Source organism: Arvicanthis niloticus, chromosome 13 (genome assembly GCF_011762505.2).
Source record: "Arvicanthis niloticus isolate mArvNil1 chromosome 13, mArvNil1.pat.X, whole genome shotgun sequence".
NCBI lineage: Eukaryota > Metazoa > Chordata > Mammalia > Rodentia > Muridae > Arvicanthis > Arvicanthis niloticus.
Window position 1 is genome coordinate 17,530,097 of NC_047670.1, and position 24,237 is coordinate 17,554,333.

Sequence of the window (24,237 nt, forward strand, 5' to 3'; positions counted from 1 at the left end):
GCATTAAAACTCTTGAGTCCATGGGGGCCATTCCTATTCAAACCACCACACTTCTGTTCCCATTACTCAGCGGCAGGCTAGCCAGTAGGATGCAGGGGTTGATGTATCTAGACGTGCATTGAACAAGTGAACAGATGAACAGATGAGTGAGTAAATGAACTCATCACTTTGCCATCCGTGACTGGACAGACCACGTTCATTCCATGCTTCTGGTCCTGATATTTGTTTGATGCCAAGGTAGCAAAGGAGGGTCCTTTCCGTAACAGCAGTTGCTAACTCAGCACCACCCTTCTCATTACCCTTGGAGGCTGAAACTATGACAACTACAAATCCCAGAATCTCTTGCCAGATCCCACCAACAAGAGTCCTGAGAGATGGGCAAGAACAAAGAGAAGAGTAAACTCGAGATTTAGTAGTGCTTTTGTGTTGGGGGCCGACTTTTAGCAGAAAGCGGCTATCAGCTTTGCAGCCATCTTGAGCCATATACCCTGACATGAGACTTGTTTACAATAGCCTACAACAGCTGAGCACGCTCTGATAACATCTTGCTTTGGATACCCAGGACTTTCCTTGGGTGTGTGAGATTAAAGGTGTGTGAGATTAAAGGTGTGTGACTTAAAGGTGTGATTTAGAGATCAGATCTAGAGACAAGACCTAAGGGCATGATTAAAGGCGTGACCTGAAGTCGTGGTTTAGAAGTGAGACATATAAAAGGCTAGAGGCAGACAGAGAAAGCAACAGATTACTTGACATTAGGTAGAAGACACTTGGCTCTAGAGAGAACAATTTGGAGTAACAGAGATTCAGACACTAGGAGTAGGAGTAGACATTAGACACTCAGAAGAGAACAACAGGAGTACAACTAGGAACTAGGAACTAGGAACTCAAGACTTGGGACTTGGACTAGGAAGAGAGACTGAAGAATAAACGGGATTGAATCACACTCTGTCTGGTCTCCATTCTTCGAGTCCCTCCTCACTCTCTCTCTTGCTGAACCCTGACCTGCAGACCGGAGTGGCAGCTTGGGCCGGAATACAGTGGCTCCCAAGCGTAGAGTGGGGCAGCCTAGGCCCCAATATTTTTGGCCACCTGAACATGGGCTAGTGCGGTTCCCAACATTTTTAGGCTGCCCAAAGGGAGGCTCCAGCCCGGGCCTCAACATTTTGCTTGGGCCGCAACACTTTTGGAGTTTGCTGGGAATCCCTGGGCGCGATCTACAGAGAGCTGCGATCTCCATTCAGGCCAGGTCTGCAGCCTCCTGGCTCGGAATGCCATGGCTGTTCTGAGTGCTGGGGTATGAGCCTTCCCTTTCCTTCTCCAGCTTCTCAGCCATTTTGTGATGCTTTACTTCCTGGATGAAGAGTCCTACTGTCAGACACACCTAGTGAGTTATCAGTCATCCTGACTGCACCACTACAAAACACCTTCTTTTTATGGGGAAATGACAGATCTCCCCAAAAATCCACTGTCAGGCTTTTACTGACTTTTAATGCCCATCACAAACCCCAGCCAAGCAAAGGTAAGTAGGACTGCCCCAGGCATGTAAAGCAGGCGTGACTCCTCTTGGACTGAGAATACTGCTACCTTTGGGGTTCTCCTTTGAGCTGGGGGGATCTAATAAGAACTGACTGTAGCTGCATGAACAGGCTGAGACACTACTATAAAAGAATCAAGAGTGTAGGTTGGCTTGAGGTTGCATCTGTACTTCTCCGATCCTCTAGGCATTGGACCACACTAAAAAACGGGGCACAGTGCAGCGGGGCAGAACTAGGACTATTAGGGCCATGGCTGCACCTGCCTTTAACCCCAGCAAGTGGAAGGCAGAGGCAGGCAGATCTCTGACTTCAGCATGGCCTACAGAGCCAGTTCCAGGACAGCCAGGGCTACACAGAGAAGCCCTGTCACAAGAAGACGGAAAAGAAACAGAGAGAGAGAGAGAGAGAGAGAGAGAGAGAGAGAGAGAGAGAGAGAGAGGAAGAAGAAGAAGGAGGAGGAGGAGGAGGAGGAGGAGGAGGAGGAGGAGGAAGAGGAGGAGGGAGGGAAGGAGGAAGAGAGAGAAAGAAAGGGAGAGAGGGAGAGAGGAAGGGAGGGAAGGAGGAAGGGAAGGGAAAGAAGGAGGAGAAAGAGGAGGAGGAGGGGAGGAGGAAGAGGAGGAAGAGGAGGAAACGAAGAAGAGGAGGAGGGAGAAGAAAGAAGAAAACAATTTCAGGGTTCTTGGCACCCACATGTAGCCTCACAAGTGTCTGTAACTCCAGTTCCAGAGGATCTGACCCCCTCTTCCGGCCTCTGCAGGCACTGCATGCACACGGCTCACAGACATGCATACAGACGAAGCATACATACACATAAAATAACCCCCTCCAGAAAAAAAAAAAAGAAACAAAAAACAAACAAAAAGGTGGGAAGAAAACCATCACTTCCATAGAATTTTTAGTATGCCAGACATTTCTCCGAATGTTATCAGCACATTGCATCATTGAATAATGACTCTCGACATATCGTCATTGTTTCCATTTGCTAGTGAGAACCCAAAAGGTGCAAAGCATAGAGGGAAATGTTAGCCCAGCCACCCTGGGTCTCAGAGCATGCTCAGAGCTCAGACTCACAGCTGCTTCTCTATGGACTCCGATAATCAAGAGCCACCAAACACGGGAGACAGAATATTATTATTCGAGTTTCTGTTTGCTTCCTGCTGCTGCTGTGACAAATTACCACAAACTCCTGACTTTAAACAATGCAAGTTTACTCTCTGGCGGCTCTGCAGGTCAGAATCCCAATATCACCAGGAGCTGCATTCCTTCCAGAAACCCAGGGGACCTGCTCATTCCTTTTGATTTTTTTTTTTTTTTTTTTTTTTTTTTTTTTTTTTTTTTGCCACTACGAGCAGCTCGAATTCCTTGCCTCACCATCCATCCCTGTCAAAGCTGACAATGTCTGAGTTTTGTTCCTCTTGAAACTCCTTCCTTCATAAAAGCCTTCTGGCTATGTTGGCTACACCAGGAAATCGAAGAAAATCTGTGTCCAGGTCCTGAATTACAACTGCCATGTTCCTTTTACCATGTTCCAGAGATCTGGACACCAGAATCTCTGTGGCTTGTTATTCAGACCGCCATGATGTTCCAGGGAGATCTCATCTCTGGAAAGGATGGGAAAGACTCCATCCACAGTGAGGAAACAAGGAAGCTGGGGTCAGTTTTCAAAGGCCTAAGCCTGCTGCTCTTAAATCTTCCCCTAGCCCCTCGAGCTGAGACTGCCCTGGATCTCAGTAGATAACAGGGGTGAGATCCTTGGGAGCCCCAACAGCTCCTCCTCAAATCAACGCTGTTCTCCTCCCCAGCTGGGCAAAGCTGGCTTGCCAGTCTCTTTTGGGGAGGGTGGTCTTCCTACAAGAAAACAGACAGGACAGCTGGCCCCTCCCCTTACAAGAGAACTAAGGGCCTGTGGGATGGCTCAGTGCATAAAGGTGTTTGCCACCAAGTTTGACAACCTAAGTTCAATCCCCCAGAAGCCACATAGTGGAAAGACAGAACGAATTACCATAGCTGCTGTCCTTCATAGGTGCACCATGACACAAGTGCCAAGCATATGCATATGCACACATACATAATAAAGTGTAAAGTTAATGAAATACTAAGAAATAGACTAAAGTACTAAAGCCTTGTTAAAAAAAAAAAATGGGGTGGGGGGGGCTAGGAGTTCTCTTTCATTTCATTGGGATAGGAAGTGAGGTGTGGCCCAGTCAGAGGCTCACTCAAGAGTGCCCCCTGCTGTAGGGTGTTGCAGGGGTCTTGAATGTCCCTGTGTTGAAGACTTGGTCCCAGAATATTTTTCCATAAAGACAGAAGTTGACTGAGACTCCCTCCCATTGCATACATGATCATTAGGAGATCATTAGGAGACAGCTTGGGACTGGGGAAGTCGGGGTTGTTGTGTGGGGAACTCAGAAGCTGCAGACTCCTAGTCACTCTTCTCTGGAGAAGCTCAGCCCTTGCCAACACCATAGCTCCTCCTTGGCTGACTGTATGTACCAGCATTTTTGACCTGAGCCCCTGAAACTGTGAAATCAGGCTGGGGAGACAAAGGGAGCTGCTTAGGCGTGGTTTGAGCTCACTGCCCCGTGGCTTGCTGCCCACTCGAATGGTCATGGACAGCCATTGCGTTCTTGGGTTTGCTGGCTTGTTTCTGGTTTGTGCAATACCAGGGACGGACCTTGGGCAAGCCAGGTAACTCCTGCTGAACTTCTGGTTTGTACACAGTGCCTCTCTTTCGGCAGGGCCTCTCCCTGCTCTCCAGTCCACACTTCTCTCTCCGTGTCATGCCGCTGGCTGAGGTGCCCCTTCTCAGAGAGGCATCTGGAGACTTCTCAGAGTCTCCAGCCTGCCAGGAAGTCTCTCCCTCACAGCCTGGAGGAGCACAAACTCTGTCAAAGAGGAATTGAGGTCTGTGGTTTGCCCAGAAGCTGCCAGCTGAGGAGGGTTTGTTTACATAGCAACCCTCTCCCCTCTTGACAACAGCAGCTTGGAGCCAAGCTCCAGGGTGACAGGTATGGGTGGTGATTTGCTGAAGTAGATTTTGTCCCATCCCCCAGAACTGCCATCTGTCCCTCAGGAGCCGGGCTGATCTGATCTACAAACCATGCCTCTCCCAACTGGGCCTCCTTCAGAGCAGTCCTTCCCTCCCCTCTGAGGACCTTGCCTGGGCCAAGCAAGGGCCTCAGGGTAGCAGCCCTGTCCTTGGCAGCCACTGTGAGCAAGGAAAAAGGAGTATTGAGAGGAATTGTGAAGAAGGGAGATGCTGAGAGAGGCAGAGCTAGAGCCCATTGCTGTCACTGCAGGAAGCAGAGGTGGCTCCAGGCTCCTGCTGACACACTTTCCTTCCCCTAAGGCCACAGCTAAGAAGACATTTACCCAGCTTACCTTCCTGAGGCAAAGATCGAGACCTTAAGATGATAAAGGCCAATCTTGACATCTCACAGATGAAAGGAAACTGAGGCCCACGATGCCCAGTGACTTGCTTACAATCAGGCAGTGGTGGGAAACACACACACACACATATGCGCGCGTGTAAATGGCCTGTAAGTTTCAAACCCTAGCCAGAATGCCCACTGACCCAAGTACACATCTGCATACCAACATGGACTCTAGGGATGTCTAGAGCTAGCTCAGTGATTGTCACAGCCACCGTCTTAGCAATGGCTAAGCATGGCAAAGTGTCCAACACAGGAGTTCCTCTTGAGCTCCGCACCCAGTCAGAGACCACATTGCGCTGGGGACACACTGACTTGCCTGAGTCATTTTAGCTGGATGGACTCTCTTAACCATATGGGACTCATCCCTCCTTGGACAGGACCTGCTTCTGTTCTGCCTGCCCCCACCCCTTCTCATCTTGCCATGCTGCAGCCTGGACCTCAGCAGTAACTAGGGTATTTCTGAGAGGAACCAAGGGACTACATTCTGAAAAGCATCAACTCATTTGTGTGTGTGATCAACACGGAATCAGTACAAATCCTTTGAGATTACCTGAGCATAGGCAGGTGACATAGGGGGCATTGGGGCATATAGGAGGACTGGTATGGAGCTTGGGGACAGGGACAGGACAGAGATGTACTTTGCAATGTGCATTTGATATCCATTCAGTCTGGAGCCATGTGCCTCTCTTGTGGATTAAAAAATGAACACATTTTTCTAAAAATGGACAGGCATGGCACTTAGAAAGCCACTTAGCCCCCATCCCTTACACACACACACACACACACACACACACACACACACACACACACTTGGGCATTGGCTAACAGGGTTTGTTCACTTTCCTGTTTTGAGACCAGATCTTATGTAGTGGCCCTGGCTGGCCTAGAACTCCGTATAGACCAAGATGCCTTCAACTGTGCATCGATCCTCCTGACTCTGCCTTTTCAGTGTTTGGATTACAGGCACGTGCAACTTTGCCTGGCTAGTAAGTTTGTCTTCTGACCTTCCTGGCTCAAGGGTTATGGTATGTGGCAAGAAAGGAACCGGCCCATGTTTCCAGGCATGGTAGTCCCCATCCCCTCTCTGCCTTTTGATTCAGAAGTTCAATGTCAGCTTATTCCTTCAAATTCGATCCACACCTGCAACTGGCCTGAAGCCCTCGCCCATCTGAGTTTGGTGCAGTTTGTCCGGCCTTTCTCCTGGAACTGCCAGTCTAGCCTTGACATTTGTCCTTTATTTTTGCTTGCCCTTTCCCAGTATCCTTCCCAGGATACCCCATGCCTAGAAGACTATTCCAAGCCCTTCCTGGAAGGCTGAAGGGCTTGGAGGTGGGCCATAGGTTGGCAGGAAGCTGCCCTGAAGGTCATTGCCAGCCACTGTCCCCAGGGGTGCCAGTCAGTTCCTCTTCATTCTGTGTTTCTGTGCGTTAGTGGGCTCCCCGGCAAATATCCATTGGGTTGGATTTCCTCTCATTGTTTCTCTTTCCAGAAGGTCTTTGTTCTCCTAATTCAGTTACTCAGCTGTGGTCAGTCATAGTAATTTAATAGAGGCCAAGCAACCAAGCCAACAGCCAGAGTTAGAAAGAAACTGAAACATTCTGAAACTATTTTCTGCTTACTCTCTGTTAAATTACTCTCACGTCTGGCTTCCTGAGGGTACAGAGACCCAAGCAAGGGGCAGGTGCTGTTGCCCAAGCCAACATTCAAGAAGGGGGGGGTCTGGTTTCCAGAGCATAGGGACTAAGCCTGTACACAGTCTTCTGGCCAGAGAGAAGGATGACGAGCCACATGGACTGTACCCTTATGCATAGGAGCAGGATAGTCCAGGGGTGAGTGGCAGATGCCCAAGCTGTGGGCTAAAGTCTGAGAGACATTGTCTAGGATACACATGAATGGCTTGGTGATGTCCTGTTTTCCGGATGGATGGATGTTGGGGAACACTTCAAACCAGAGACACCCAAACAAGGTTTGCACTACTCAAGCCTCTTTCAATGGAAGTGACAAAAGAACCCAGTTGTCCACAACAAGTCACAGAAAGGCAGATGCAGGCATGCCTCAGCAGCCAGGAGATGGGGCGCCTCCGGTCTCAGTCTTTCCTTACTCTATTTTGTGAGTGGGTTTGCTCTCACCTCCCACTTGTAACAGGAAACCTGGCTTCCGACAGCTCCAAAGTCTACTTTAAAACTCCATGAAAAACAAACTCCACTATCTGTGCTTCATAGGGAAGCTATCTCCAGAAGAGGACTCTGGGTAGCCTGCCTAGTCAGTGCCTACCCCTAGACAGACTATTGTGCAAAGGGGAAAGACCTTCAAGATGGCGGGTTCCATTCAAACTCTTGGCAGGGGTGGCAGGAGGTGCCAGTGCCTGAAGAGGTGGGTAGAGGTCTGTGTGGGTCCCTCATGTCCTTAGAGCCACAGACTAACTGGGGTGAGCAGGACCTCTATGTCCAGGTCTCCCAGAACACAGGAGAATGTGTGGTTAGGGGCAGAAAGGCCGAGGGAGGACTGGGTTCTTCTCATAGGACATAGTCAGAGAGGACACTGACATGACTGAGGTCAGGCTGCCGACAGGCGAGCGTGGGGGATTTCCAGGTTGAGCAAGACCCCAGAGGGGATCACTGCCTTACTCTGCTTGCTAAAATGACAGCGTGACTGGGCAAGGCGGCCTACAGCACCACAGTGTCAGTGCTGGGAAGGCTACATATACCTGGAAGACCATTTGAGGTCAAGGTGAACAGTGGAAACAGCAAGTTTTAGGCCAAAAAAAGTAAAATCTAAAAACAATATAGAAATAAATAAGATGGCAGTAGCCATAAAACTTCAGGATACCTGCTGGAAATTAATCATGGTATGATGCTATATTTAAATACTGAAAAATAGAATATTATTTATTGTTTCTCACAGGTTGCAAAACCTACATAGGGGTCTGCTGGAGAGTTTGATAGCAGCTGGGAGTTTACCCTGGGACTGCAGCTCCCCACCCCCTGCCCCAGAGCATGATCAGGTACAGCCTTGTGGGGACCGACACCACAGAGACTCCTGGCGTCTCTCTAATTACTGTGTAGCTTCTCCATGTGATCTCCTCTGCACAGACACTTTGGACACCCAGCCTTCTTCCTCACTGGCTTGAGCTCCGAAGGTACACATGCAGAGAGGCAGACAGAAGCCATTTTACCTGCTACCATCTGTCTCAGATGTCACACAGAACCTCTGCAGCATAACACTTGATTGATGGAGGTAATTTCATAGGCTCACGCAGCCTCAGAGACACGATAGGTTGTGAATGTCTCCCATGTGTTAGAGACTGGGTCTCAGGCTGCTGTTCATAGAAAATGAGGCCTGATGGAAGGTCCTTGGGTCACTGTAGGGCATTCCCCTTAACGGAATTGTGAGATTCCTTTTCTCTTCTTGCTGTTGCTTGGGTCCATGTCTGTCTCTTATATAAGTGTTCATTTCCAATAACTATGGCCAGAACCCTAGAGTGGGGGTGGGAGGAGCCTTGTCATACAGACATCCCAAAACCAGTCCTCCCCTAAGCTCCGAGGCCCCATTTTTGCACATGCATTTTTCCCATTGGAGGTGGGTATGTACTCGGTCCTCAGGTCTGCCATGATGAGTGACAGAAACGAGAGAGCACATCAGGCAGGTGCACTGAGGGAGTGGTCAGGTCTTTGCTCACACCCTGGATGGGGTTGGCTTGGTCAGAGGTTGCCTGCACCATGCCTGACTACCTGGGCTTTCTGCTTGGCTTTGTAGCTACAGAGGCAGCAGGACAGGGGGGTGGTCCGTGTGGATGGGGGTGAGATGGTACAGGCCCACGGTCTCATTGACAGCACAGAGGCATGAGGTACAAAGGCGAGGCTTGACCTCACTGTGCTTGTAAAGGTGGATGCATAGCAGTAAGTACATCTTGTAGGCCTTGCCATGCTGCTCACACAGAAAGGCAGTGCATGCCATGCCCCCTGAGGCTATGTCTCCTAGTGCATGGCCAGGTATTAGACACATTAGTGTGGTAGTCATGCCCTAGGCACTGGTTCAGTTTCAGTCCCGTGTGCTTGGTTACACAGCACTTTTTTAATTTACATTTTTAGAATTCTTGTGCATGTACAGGGGACTGCTCGAATGCCACGATTCATATGTGGGCATCAGAGGACCCAGGAGTTGGCTCTCCCCTTCCACCATGGGGATTCTGAGAAGCTTGATGCCAGGCACCTTGAGCCACTGCACTGTCCCAGTCTTGTAAGACTTTTCTTTCATGTTGGCTTCCAGACCATAAAGTGAGCAAGTTTTTGTACCATACACTTACCATCATCACCATGTGGTACCCAGAGGCCAAAACCATGAATCCGAAATAACCCTTTTCTCTTTGTCTTAGTTAGGGTTTCTATTGCTGTGAAGAGAAACCATGACCACAGCTATGCTATGTTCTCACATGTCTGTCTGTCTGTCTGTCTGTCTGTCTGTCTATCCATCCATCCATATACCTAATTCACTTTACATCACAATCACAGCCCCCTCCCTCTTCTCCTCCCAGCCCCATCCTTTCAAATCCCTCCCCCTATTTCCTCCTCCCCTTCATCAGAGAAGGGGAAGCTTCCTTGGGTACCACCCTGCCCTGGGACATCTAGTCCCTGCAGGGCTAGGCACATCTTCTCCCACTGAGGCCCAGACAGACAGTCTAGGTAGGGGGAAGAAGATCCAATGATAGGCAACAGAGACCCCCACTCCTCTTGTTCAGTAACCCACATGAAGACCAAGCTGTACATTTGCTACAGATCTGTAGGGAGTGACCACAACAACACTTACAAAGGAAAGAATTTAACTGGGGCTGGCTTACAGTTTAGAGATTTAGTCCATTATGGTCACAGAAGGAAGCATGGTGGCATGCAGGCAGACATGGTGCTGGAGAAGTAGCTGAGAGTTCTACATCTTGATCCACAGAACGTAGGAAGTGAACTAGTTTGAGCTTCTAAGACATCAAAGCCCACCCCATAGTGACATACTTCCTCCAACAAGGCCATACCTTTCCTAAGAGTGTCACTCTCTATGGGTCAATCATTCAAACACATGAGTCTATGGGGACCATTCCTATTCAAACCACAACACTCTTTAGAAGTTGTCTCAGGTGTTTTGTTTTAGTGATAGAGAGAGGACTAACACAAATAAAATAATGGGTCAAACCCCAGCCATCTGTAGAATGTCAACACTGCTCCACAGAGTGAGCATACAAACTGGAGGTATCTTGGTGTGGCCCACTTTGGGGAGCTGTAGCTCTTAGTTTTTGCTACCCCACTTTAAGCTCTGAGTGGACCGTGCTACCAGCCCCACCCAGGTTCCCTCAGAACCATGGATGAAAGACACACACTCATTAGTATATTTTCAACCTGCCTTCTTGGCTCAATTGTTGGACACTTCCAATCTCCTGTGACTAGCTTGCCCTTCCCAATACTCTTAGCTCAGTACCTCTCAATCTGCCCTCAGCTTCAGCTGCTCAGTTACCTTTAGTCCCAACTCAACACCCTAATCTCCAGCCTGGAGAAGCAGCTTAAGGCCACTCTGCCCGAGATCTCACATGGCTGGTTGCCTTTTCTCCATGCAAAGCATGATGAAAACACCTTTCCTCTTTTTGCATCTCCTCTCCTCCTGCTGTGGGGACCCGGAAGCACTGCCTTTACTTCCACCCAGCAATTGGCCCTGGCATTTATACTGACAGCTCAAGAACCAATTGGGGAACAGGACCTTAGCATCAGCACCACCCCCTACATGTCACCTTTTTTGTTTAATAAAATAGTAATGATAATAAACCCTCTTCTCCCAGATAGAAATTGAACAAAACCATAAAAATCATGTAAATTACAAAGTATGAATAACATCTAGTCTATCATATTTGTCAATTAGATAAAGTACTCTACCATCATTTCTAACTTAAAGAATTATGATTTTATCTCTGGATTATGTTTAGATTTTAGCCTGTAATGCCATGTGAAAACTATATCTTTCATAACTTCTTTCTCAATGTTAAACAACTTGAATTTGATTATGAGACTATAACGAGTCTTCAACCCCTTCAGAAATCTGAGAACAACTTCAACATTACCTGGGTATATAGGAAGCACCAAACACAGCTTCTCAAACTCAAACAATTGTAGAGACAGCTGACTACATAGACAGCCCCTAATTTCTTATAGTGTTAGAATGTCTGCCTTTAGCTTTTTGGCCCAGGATCATCTGACAGATCTTTGCAAAGCAGGATTATGAAGGACTATTTACTCTGTCTTGGCAGACCTATCAGTTGACTATTCTGCACACTGTGTCCTTTTCCCAGAAAGTATTTTCTCTGCAGATGAAATAGGCAATTTCTGCCCCTTGGCTACCTTGCCACAGTAACCTCGCTTGGAGGTGAAGATACTCAGTGCTTCTTTGAAGAAAAGTGGGGAAACTGTCTGGAACAGACACATCTCATTGTCACATGATTAAATAACATTAAATGTCACATTCTGTGGATTTCTGATGCTTTTGAAGACTAGGTAAAGTATCTTGAACTGTTAAGCCTTACCTACTCTTAGCCATTTTTATTTGAGTAAATTGAAGATACTTTATTATAATTAAATCAGAATATAATATAACCATGAGTTTACTATCTGGGCCTTGTGTTACTTAATCATCTTAAACAGTTTGTAATAGCAGCTATCAGAAGGACTGGGTCTAAACCTCATATTCTTAAATGATGATAGGCACAATGCCTATCTAACAGTAACAATATTAATCTCAAAATTTGTATCAATATAAGAAATTCACACCAATGAAAACATTAAATCTGTATCAGTATAACTTCTATACCAATGTAAGAAATTATAACTTCAATTTGTATCAATTATAAAGACTTTTTTCAATTCAGATTATTATTACACTTTGGTTGGTGGTTTAGTCCCTGGGAGCTCTGAGGGTCTGGTTGATTTTATTATAGTTCTTCCTATGGGGTTGCAAACCCCTTCAGCTCCTTCAATCTTTTCTCTAATTCCTTCATTGGCGACCCCATGCTCAGTCCAATGGTTGGCTGCAAGTATCCTCCCTGTATTTGTCAGGCTCTGGTAGAGCCTCTCAGGAGACAGCTATATCGGGCTCCTGTCAGCATGCACTTCTTGGCATCTACAATAGTGTCTGGGTTTGGTGACTGTATATGGGATGGATCCCCTGGTGGGGCAGTCTCTGGATGGCCTTTCCTTCAGTTTTTGCTCCACACTTTGTTTCTGTATTTCCTCCCATGAGTATTTTGTTCCCCCTTCTAAGAAGGGCAAAGCATCTACACTTTGGTCTTTCTTCTTCTTGAGCTTCAAGTGATCTGTGAATTGTATCTTGGGTACTCCGGGCTTTTGGGTTAATAGCCACTTATCAGTGAGTGCATACCATGTGTGTTCTTCTGGCTAGCTTTATATCACTCAGGATGATATTTTCTAGTTCCATCCATTTGCCTAAGAATTTTGTGAGGTCATTATTTTTATAGCTGAGTAGTACTCCATTGTGTACCACATTCTTCTGTTGAAGGACATCTGGGTTCTTTCCAGCTTCTGGCTATTATAAATAAGTGGAGCATGTGTCCTTGTTATATGTTGGGGCATCTTTTGAGTACATGCTCAGGAGAAGTATAGCTGTGTCTTCAAGTAATACTATGTCCAATTTTCTGAGAAACCACCATACTGATTTCCAGAGTGGTTGTACCAGCTTGCAATCCCACCAACAATGGAGGAGTGTTCCTCTTTCTCTACATCCTCACCAGCATCTGCTGTCACCTGAGTTTTTTATCTTAGCCATTCTGACTGGTGTGAGGTGGAATCTCAGGGTTGTTTTGATTTGTATTTCCCTGATGACTAAGGATGTTGAACACTTCTTTAAGTGCTTCTCAGCCATTCGATGGAGTACACATGGAGGGACTCATGGCTCTAGCTGCATATGTAGCAGAGGGTGGCCTTGTCAGGCATCAGTGGGAGGAGAGGCCCTTGGTCCTGTGAAGGCTTGATGCCCCAATGTAGGGGAATGCCAGGGTGGGGAGGCAGGAATGGATGGGTGGGGAAATAACCTCATAGAAGCAGGGAGAGGGAGGCTGGGCTAGGGGGATTCTGGGGGGGGGGGGCGGGAAAGGAGATAACATTTGAAATGTAAATAAAGAAAATATCTAATTATTAAAAAAATAATAAATAAATATTTAGAAGGAAAAAAAGATTATAGCTACACAATGTTTTCTTTAAGGATAAAATGTAATAACCAGTCCACCTATTTCCTCCTTGTTCAAAATTATGACCATTTCCAAATTATCCTTTAAAATGACGACCTACCTATAATTTGTAAAATAACCATTACCAGACACCCAAACGTAGGGAATTGGGTTGATGAGTCTCCATAGCTTCTTCCTGCTGAATATGGGCGATGAGAAATTTTCTAAAGGGGTGAAGAGGGGTAGGAAAATTAGAAGAACTGGTTAGCCTCACGAAGGCTGTCTCTGTATATTTGGAAGGTTCAGAGCCTGATGGAAGTTCTGACCAGATCCGTCTGAAAGGTTGGATGAAAAGAGATGACATGGAATCAGCAGCATTGCTAAAGCTGTTCTGGAAGCAAGTCTGTGGACAGCATCTTGATAGCATCCGGAAGCCAGGGGCTGGAACAGCAGGTCGGTTCAGCCTCCCAGCAGACAAGCCCTGTCAGAGCTGTACATTCTGTAATACATGACTCTCACAACCAAAATCTTAGTAGCATTAAGATTTTCATATGGATTGTGCAGGGTACACAGATCAGTTAAGGATGAAATTCTGCTCCTTGTTTGAGCTGTCTCAAACAAGCTGTCTTTTTATGAGTTAATTTTATTAATAACCAATTGTAATAAGTTTTCATTCATGCCATATGAAGGATGACATGATAAATTTTTTAAAGACTTATTTATTTATTTTATTTATATGAGTACACTACCATTGCTCTCTTCAGACACACCAGAAGAGGGCATCGGATCCCATTACAGGTGGTTGTGGGCCACCATGTGGTTGCTGGGAATTGAACTCAGGATCTCTGGAAGAACAGTCAGTGTTCTTACCTACTGAACCATCTCTCCAGCCCGGCATGATGAATCTTTACCTGTCCTGTTTGAATCTCTTGAATTTTTCTAGTTCTTCAGGGGGTCTCCCCCTGTCATATCTGATCCATATCACTCTGGATGGAGTACAAAGCCTCTTTTCTTTTCCTGTCAACACAAACACAGAGCCTCTCTTCCAAACTAACAAGTCCTTGGCCCAGTAACCAAAAATCATCAAACACTTAATTTGACATTTCTCCCAGAGGAATTTTAATATAACCACCACACTCAAATATTTTTATCTATGTCTACTTACTGTATAAGCATATTTCCAGGGTCTATTTGTCATACCAAACAAAGAAATCCCAGAAATCCTATGGGTAAACCATGTTCAAAGATCCCGAGAAATTGTCCTGGCAAGACCTTTTCAAATCTTCTCTAAAGCATTTTTCATTCAATCTCTCTAACTTCTTCCTTCTGTGGAGCTTACTATCTCTGTATACTTACAGTATGAGCCTATTTCCAGGCTCTCTTTATATACTTCTCAAGGCCTAAATTTCTACTGTCTGAGATAGACTAGGCAACCTACCCCTGGCCTTAGATCTAATTGTTTAAAATCACATGCCTTAATATTTTTTATTTCTCTGTTAATTAACTTTAATTAAATTCCTTTCTGCTTACTGTATAAGCCCATTTTTAGGCTCTATTTATGTTGTACCAGGCCAAAAAAAAAAAAAAAAATCTCAGAAATTCCATGACATGAGTAGACCATGTTCAAAGAAATTATCCTGTCAACACTTTTACATACCTTTAAGGCACATGTTCATTCACCCTCCCTAATTTCTCTCTTCTGTGGACCTTAATATTTTCTGTGTCTATCAGCTGGCTCTCTGCCTCTCAAGCTCTTGGTATCAGTTCTGAATCACAGGGGGAAATCCCCACAAGGCTTGGGCAAAATCTGTATTCCCTTGTATCCTTAAAAACAAATCAAATTTTAAGTTCATCCTTTGATTGCCTGCATGTAGGAAGCAGGCAGCTTTTATTGTTTATTTCCCACTGCCTCAGAGCAGCTGGTCTGTCTCTTTACACAGCAGAAGTTCCCAGTCTCTGAGCTGAGGCTCTCCCTGTGTTCCTTTGTTCAAGTGTTGCACACTGGAGCCACGTGACTTGCTCTGCTCCACCAAGAAACCAGTTCTCCCCCTATCAAACTATATCATTGTGTGTGTATACCATATGAGAATTTCTAAATTAATAGTAGAGTCTCACCTTTCACGTTGCACACCATCTGTAGCATGTAGTTTTTGCTACCCTCCTTTATGTTTCAGGCAGACTGGGCTACCAGCCCCCACCCAGATTCCCTTGGATGAAACAAATATACGCAGGCCAGTTATTCTTAAAATGCCTTTCCAAACTCAATGGCTGGGCACTCCTAAACCTCCCCTGTCACCCCAGACATAATCGGATAGAGTGGCCATTGGCCACTCCATCTGATAACTCACATGACTGCAGGACTTTGTCTCCTACTGCTATTCTCTTCTTCGGCTTTCCCAGTTCTCTAGATTCTTCCTGCCCAGCCCCCACCCTGCAAATGTCCCGCCCTGTCCTCAGTCATTGGTTGCTGGTATCGTTACGATCTGAACGATCAAGAACCAATTGGGGAGCAGGACCTTAGCATCAGAACCATCCCCTACAGGGAACATGTCTACCCACAGCTCCCCCATGGTGTTGTGATTCAGAAGCAAGAAAGAAACCAGCCTGGCATGGCATCATCCCAAGCTGTGCTTCTTTTCTGTTGTGATTCACACAACAGAGAAAACAAGCAGAGCACCAGACTCTCTCTCTCACACTGCTCTCTCCACAGCACACCGAGCTGCTCAGGGCCTTCGCCAAGCCTTACAAGCACGTATTTAAGAGTAAACGGGCTGGACATCTTCTACTTGCTTCTAGGACCACACTCACCCCAGCCATCCTGTGCCCCAAGAGACTGACTTGCATCATCTTGGCTCCTTAGCCTCTAGGCTGAGTTTGCAAATGGAGAGGTCAAGGCAGGGTGGAAGGGAAGGAGGGAAAGAGAAGGAGGCAGGTGAGTCTTCCATCCCTTTGCTGGCTGTCCAAGTGCAGCTCTCTACTGAGAGTTTCAACACCTTTGAGGATGTTCCTCTGTGCAGCTCTCCCTGTCCCTGGGCTCTGGCAGTGGAGCCTCATGGGTACCACACTGGACTTGTGTGTTTCCTCTATTCAACACAAAATTTATAAATATGTCTTTTATTAAATTTTCCTCAATTTACCCAGTCCACACCTAGTGGTGGTAACAAGTGCCTTTAATCCCAAGCACTCAGGAGGCAGAGGCAGGAGTTGTGTCATGTGATATTTTTCTGGAAACTCTTATAAGAGCATGTTTTGGTGAGGCAGACATTTGAGGGGACACATGATGTTTGGAAAGAGTGTAAGTAGAACCCAAGAGACAGTGAAGGAGGCTCTTGCATTGGTCTGCCTAGCAATGCTTCATTGGTCTTCACTGGCCTTCACCTCTGGTGACTTCATAGACAGAAACACATCAAAAAGCTTCTCGTGGTATTCTGGCTGTTTCTTGCCACTTCCTCGAACTTGTGCCAATTTGGCGGAGCCTCGCTGTTTCTCCTGGAACAAGCTGCTGGTACTGATTCATGTTTGGTGTTTGCCGATTGGACTGGGCTGCCACTGCCGATTCGTGTTTGGAATCGCCCCCAGAGAACTACTTCTAAACAGGTCCACACCCCCTTGTCCTGTTAACCATCTTTCTCCCCTGCCTTTGGTCAGTGGGCTATAAGGGAGGTTGAAGCATTTAAGAACTCTTATTCAATTAGATTTTGAAAAATCTAAGCCTACAGATCTCTATGAATGTGAGGCTAGCCTGATCTCTAGAGAGAGTTCCAGGACAGCAAAGACTACACAGAGGAACTCTATCTCAAAAGAAACAAAACAAAAACAGATCACCTAACCCAAGTGTACCATGGGCACAATGCACACTCATGGTTTTGCTTGTTTTCTTTATGGTGCTGGGGATTAGACACAAGGTCATGCCCACACTGGGCAAATGGTGGATTTGTACTTCTAAAGAGTACTGTTAGCCGGGCGGTGGTGGCGCACGCCTTAAATCCCAGCACTTGGGAGGCAGAGGCAGGTGGATTTCTGAGTTCGAGGTCAGCCTGGTCTACAGAGTGAGTTCCAGGACAGCCAGGGCTATACAGAGAAACCCTGTCTCGAAAAAACAAAAAAACAAAAAAAACAAAACAAAAAAAAAAGAGTACTGTACTCTGTCTTACTATTTCATGTATGTTTTTCCATACCAGCAAATATTAAATCCAGCTTGTTGGTTTTAATATCTGCTTGTACCTACTAGAAAGCATGCATCCCAGCCTGTGTGACTGCCTATGATGGATGTATAGGTGGTGTTATCATTTGCCTCCGTATCAACAGTGACACCATGAAAAAATATGTATGTATATACATATACACATACATATATATGCATGTGAGTCTGTCTGAGCTGGGCTTCACTGGGACAATATCCCTAAGCATAGCTGAAGGCTGAAGGGTGCTTCTGAAGCCACATCTCTCTGGGTTTAAGTCCTATCTTCTCACGGGGTTCAGTGGTGCACACATAAACCCCGGCATTTGGGAGGTGGACACAGGAGGATCAAGAGTTGGAAATTGACACTTAGTGACCTCAGTAAATCCACACACAGTCTGATCTACATGGGACCCTGCCTTTACAGAAACACATCTAGTCTTCCCTACCAAATGGCCATCAGATGCTGGCTTTACTTAATCTCCCACACCTCCCCCATCACACATCAGATTGTGACAGTACCTTCTCTAGGGCAGTTGAGAGGAGCAATCAGAGAGCCAAAAATGGAAGTCATGAACACCCTCCAGCTCCTCCAACCCCTCAGGCTCAGTGTCTCCACCTGTAGGAGTGTTACTTCCCTGTTGAGTAGTTCTAAAGATGAACTCGCCTAAGGTTATGAAGTTTAAGTGAAACAATCCAAGCAAAGTATTTAGCACTGTGCCTGCTCCACAGACAGCAGCCTCTGGGTCTCCACTGCTTGATTACGTTTGATTACGTGCATTAGGATCACTGTAGCCTGTATAGACGTTATATGTCACGTTCACCATGGTTCCTACCAGCTGAGATTATTTGTTCAGAGTAATCTGGGTAGAAGAGTTCACTTAAATGGACCCTTTAGGCCTAGAAACGTACACAGAAACACAACTTATTAATTTGTTCCTTGTTATTCTCTGTTGGGGAAACTAACCACGGCTCTTTCCTAAGCTGTAACGTGTTTGGGGGCTTGTGGGTAAATGGATCTGTTGATGTTGGTTTTTTGTGTTTTGGTTTAGTTTGGGGTTTTTGAGACAGGGTTTCCTTGTGTGGCCCTGGCTGTCCTGGAACCCTCTCTGTAGACCAGGATAACATACTATCTACTGAGTACTGGGATTAAAAGTGTGAGCCACCATGCCCAGCTGGTTTTTTTAAAACAATTTTATATCTATGTCTTTATTTTATTAATTTTTTTGAGACAGTGTTTCACTGTGTAGCCCTAGAAGTCACTATCTAGATCAGACTGGTCTTGAACTCACAGAGATCCACTTGCCTCTGCATCTGAGTGCTGGGATTAAAGGTGTGAGCCCTGACATTAGGCCTTTATTTTTATTTATGTGAGTGTCTATGTCTATATAAGTCTATGCCAAATATGTGCCAGTGCCTGCGGAGACCAGAAAAGGGTGTTATGGGTGGTTATGAGAGGCCCAATGTGGATGGAACCAAGCTCTCTGGCAGAGCAGAAACCACTCTTACCTGCTAAGCCATCCTTTCAACCCAAAAAGATATTTATTTTGTGTGCTTCTATGTACACACAATCCACACATGCGCAGGCCTCAGAGCGCATGTGGAAGTTAGGTCTCTCCTTCTATCCTGTGAGCCAAGGGGATTGAACCCAGGTCATCAAGCTTTGTGGCAAGTGTCCTAACCACTGAGCCACATTGCTGGCCCAAGACGGATTGCTTTGATGACTATCTCTATAAAGATGAACACTTGTGATGTTCACTTTTCTCTGTCTGATTCTTTTCTCCTCCCATAGACTCAGTCCTGTGAGGGCTGGCAGAGAGCATGAGGGAAAGTCATCTGTCTACAGTCTTTGAATCCTGAGGACTGGGTTGGAACTAATGTCACGGGGTGTTATGAGCCGCCTTGTGAACCAAGTGGAGTATTTGTGGGGGACTTCAAATGAACCCAGGAAGGGAGTCATTATTGCTGGAAAGATACCTGTATTTCTCAGAGCTTATGCCTCCAACAGAAACTTACTAGTTTTGGTTGGTTGGTTTTAGGTTTTAGGTTTCAGAGACTGGGTTTTCTCTGTGTTACCCTGACTGTCCTGGAACTTACTCTGTAGACCAGGCTGGCCTCGAACTCTTAGATCATCCTGCCTCTGCTTCCTGCCTTCTGCTTCCTGAATGCTGGGATTAAAGGCATACACCACTACTGCCCTGTAAGACCTACTAGTTTTAACCACAGCTGTGACAACAAATCCAGAGACCTGCAAACATATTGCCTAACACCGTTTGTCAGTACCCAGGCTGTCTGAAAACCTTTTGATAGAACTTGAATCTGTTTAGGCCAGTTTCCCAGCCCAGGGTTCTGTCCAGACAGCATTCACCGGGCAGCAACAAGCATGAGAACGCAGTCCATTGCCCACTAGGGTAAAAGCCACTAGGCCAGATGTCTCATCACGTGGACCATAGAGTAGAGCAAGGCAGGGGCGGGGTACTGTCCACCCCACCTTGTCCCTGGCACACAGGGGTGCCTGCTCCACAAGTCTGTTTGCCCTGAGAAACTGGGACCAGGCCAAGGGATACTCAGCCAGCACAAACAGGTAACAAGATCCTACCAGCTCTGCCATCCAGTGGTGACAAGCTGTTTACCTTCTGGTTCTGGTAGTTCCTAGGCTCTGGTGTGCAGTTGCCCGCCTGAAAAGAAGGGAAGTGGGAAGCGAGAGGGGCAGATTTTTAGGCTCATACTCAAAATTCTGGTACCGTGGAAGGAAGAAGCAAGATTTGATTTGGACCACAATCTAGTGGCCAGTCCCCCAGTGGATGTCATTAAAATGCAACCAAAAGAAGTGAGGTGAGATGGCTTGCTGGTGCAACAGTGGTGTCAGAGAGGGGCGCCCAACCTGACTGGATTGATGTAAACTCAGTCAAACTTCTGTGGCTGGAGAGATCATAGTTCTAGTGGGGAAAATACTGTTATCCTAACTTAACTGGACATGTGTCTGTCAGACTGCCTTCTATATCACTCTATATACGCACATAGACTAGAGCTGCTGGCTGCTTTGGTCAGAGAGATTTCACAGTGGTCAGCGGTGACCACGAAGACTCATAACTTGACAAAGAACTGAGAGTAAATAACTACTGATGTCCAGCCATAAATGGGTCTGTGTCATCCTCTCCAAGGCTTGAGCACCATCTCAGGAGAAAGAACGAGGGGCAAAGGAGGTGAGTGGGGTGTGGAACATGGATCTCAAGACATGGCATGGCTATTGCACTCTCGAACTCATAGTTGTGGTATCCTGCACGAGACCTTCATGAGTCTGGTCCGCCAACATCCTGCAAAAGAAGTGAGAGGGGACCCACTGCTCCCTAGGGATTTATACACGGTTAACAGTTGATAGGAAAGGAAGAAGCACTAGTGTAGAAGCCACTGATCAAGTGTTTCTGTATTCATCACTGGAACATACACACACACACACACACACACACACACACGGAAGCCATGCCCAAATAGCCTTGGATCGTCATGTTCCCCTGTGGAGAACAGCTGGCTGCACATACCCGGCTCCAGGCCAGTGGCACCCAGTGTCCCATGTCCCATGTCTAGTGTCCTACCTCCACTCTCCTATGTCATCCCTACTGGAACAGAGCTTCTATGAAAGCAGGACCCTTGCTGTGTTCTCTGCAACCTACCAGCGACTGGCATGATGGCCAGCACACAAAGTGACATTGTTTTGTTCCGACTACGTTAACTAATACAGGTGAATATAATATTTTTTATGGTGCAGTGAAGCTTAGAAGCATGGATTGCTTAGCAGGTACAGGGCCCTGGCTCTGATCCCAAGGACGACAAACAACACCAAGAAGCAGCAGATGTCAGTGAGGGTGTGGGCAACTGGGACCGTATACTTTGCTCCTGGGATTAAATGCTTCAGCTGCTTTAGAAAACAGTGTGGCAATTTCTCAATACATTAAATGTACAGTTAGCACATGACACCCAGTAAGCCCCCGCTAAGTGCAAAACGGGAGGAATGGCACTGGGCGTTCAAGCAAAAACTGCACACAAAACATAGTGTATAAAAGTGCTTAATGCACAAGCCAGATAATTTGAGTCCAATCCCAGGAACTCACAGCAGAAGGAGAGAACCAGCTCCCGAGAGCTGTCTCTGACTTCTGACCTCCTTACATGCACCGTGACAGGCCCTCGCCCACACTTGCACACATATATCACACACATATAAAATAAAAGGTAAAGAAACAATAAACATTTGCTAATGCATAAATAAGTCCATGTAACCAGGCTGGCCTTGAACTCAGAAATCCGCCTGCCTCTGCCTCCCAAGTGCTGGGATTAAAGGCGTGTGCCACCACCGCCTGGCTACTGTCATGCTTTTTAAAATATCCTAGAAACATTATTCATAATAGCCCAAGGATAAACACTCCAAGTTTCTGGATGGGCAGACATAATATGGTATATCTAGTGAAACAGTACTCGGTCATACAGGGTAAAGTGCAGATAGATGCCATGAAAGAGATGCTGTTAAGTGAGAGAAGCCATGGGCTGGAGAGATGGCTCAGTGCCTCTGCTCTTCCAGAGGTCCTGAGTTCAAATCCCAGCAACCACATGATGGCTCACAACCATCTGTAATGGGACCCGATGCCCTCTTCTGGTGTGTCTGAAAATAGCAACCGTGTACTCTTATACACAGTGTACTCATATACATAAAATAAATAAATCTTTTTAAAAAAAAAGTGAGAGAAGCCATGTGTTGCTTGATAAATAAGAATGCCAGAATAGGCAAATCCATAGAGACATAAATTAGTGATTGACAAGGCTTGGAGGAAGGGACTGTGGGGAATAGCTATTTTGCAGACACAACATCTCCTTTGGAGATTGTTGAAGAATATTCTGGAACTAGACAGTGGTGATGGTCATATAACATTGTAAATGAACTAAATGTCACCCTATTGCTAACTGTAAGAATGGCTATGGTTGTAGATTTAATGCTATATGTATCTTTCTTATGTTTTTAAAAAAGATTTATTTAGTTTTATTTATGTGTGTATCTATGTGCATGCATGTGCAGATGCCCATGAAGGTAAGAAGGGAGCTTTGGGCCCCTTGAGGCTGGAGTTACAGGCACTGTGAGCCATCTGATGTGAGTGCTGGGAACTGAACCAGGGTCCTCTGCTAAGTGATACGTTCAAGTTCTACTAACCATTGAGCCATCCCTCCAGCCCCTCATATGCATCTTACCACAACAACTGAAGGGTTCTAGGTGTCACCCCTGAGTACTGAGGTTTGGGTGAGTGGACAAGTGAGGGAATGGTGCCTGCAGGCAGTGGGGAACCTTAGATTTAGGGTACAATGGAGAGGTGGAGGACCCAGATACCCTGTGGAGCGGCAGAAGCCCCTGGACGGAGAGTCTCATCTCTGTCCTTGCACCTTGATGAACCTAGAATCTTGTGAGGATCTAAGGCTCTTGTAGACACTGGAGTGACTCATGGTGCCACGCTGCAGCCCTGTCTCCCATGCATAGCATCTGTCTACTGCGTGTCCAGAACCTGCCGTTACTGCACTGACGTCACCCTGAGTATCATGTAACACCCTGCATCAGAGCTGAGTGTGAGGCAGAGTTCCCCTGTGCTCACACTGAGAACCTGCACGCTGGGGAATCTTGGTCTAGACAGGCAGAGGTCAGATCATCGTGTGATTCTAGCATGGCTGGAGTAGCCCCCTGCCTCAGCCCTGGACTGGTCATTTCCCAGAGCTCGTCCCTTTGAGTTCAGCCCTCCAGGAGCCTTGGAAGAGGCATGAGTCACTTGTCTGGTTTCTGCAGCAAACACCTGGAAAAAGCAACTTAAAGAAGAAAGGGTTTGTCCTGGTTCAAGCTTTGGGGGACACAACCCAGCATGGCAGAGAAGGCATGGTGACAAGACCAGATGGTAGCAGGTGTGTCCACAGCCAGGAAGCAAAGAGCAATGATTACTGGACTCAGCTAGCTCACTGACTCCTTAAAAAACAAATTATCATCATTAGTGTGCGTGTGTGTGTGTGTGTGTGTGTGTGTGTGTGTGTGTGTTCCCTGAGGACAAAAGAGGGCATCTAATTATCTAGAGTTGAAGTTACAGGTGGTTGTAAGCCAACCAACTCAGAGCTATATGAAAGGAGTCTTAAAAAAAAACCAACTAATTCTCTCTGTATCTCTATCTCTGTCTCTATCGCTTTGTGTATATGTGTATAAGTATAAGGTGTACGTCTGTGTGTCCATGTATGTGCTATGTGTTCATGTATATATGTGTATGTGTTGTGTGTATGTGTATCCAAATGTACATGTATGTGTGTTGTGTATGTGTGTATGTATGTATGCATGTGTATGTATGTATGTATGTATGTATGTATATGTGTGCATGTATGTATGTATGTGTGTGTGTGTGTGTGTGTGTGTGTGTGTGCAAGTGTGCACGCATGTGTATGTGTCCTCTGAGGCTGGAAGAGGGTGTGGAATCCTCTGGAGCTAGAGTTACAGGAAGTTGTGAAGCTACCTGGGATGGGAGCTGGAAACTTAATTCAGATCCTCTGACAGAGCAGAGAGTGCTCTTAACCACTGTAGAGTGCATGTACCACTGTAGAGTGCATATAGTACTTACAGATGCATTCAGTGCCAGGCCTAGGTGAGCTCAAGGCCAGTCACGCTCCTCAGCCATGCGCCAGGATCACCTGGAAGCAGGTTACAAAGCAGTCACATTCCCATGAGTCTGGAGACAGTCTGAGATTGTACATTTGTGTGTGTGCATGTTAATATGTGTGCTGGAGTGCGTGCGTGTGTGTGTGTGTGTGTGTGTGTGTGTGTGTGTGTGTGTGTGTGTAGACCAGAGGTTAACTTCAAGTACT

At 46.4% G+C, this 24,237-nt stretch overlaps 1 long non-coding RNA gene across 1 annotated transcript; it reads left to right on the forward strand.

Annotated features, from left to right (window-relative positions):
- Positions 1 to 4,276: 4,276 nt before the first annotated feature.
- Positions 4,277 to 14,993, forward strand: LOC143434060 (uncharacterized). Its single transcript, XR_013103242.1, has 3 exons — positions 4,277 to 4,543; positions 7,874 to 8,206; positions 13,482 to 14,993. It is a non-coding gene; the product is annotated as an uncharacterized LOC143434060 (long non-coding RNA).
- Positions 14,994 to 24,237: the final 9,244 nt, after the last annotated feature.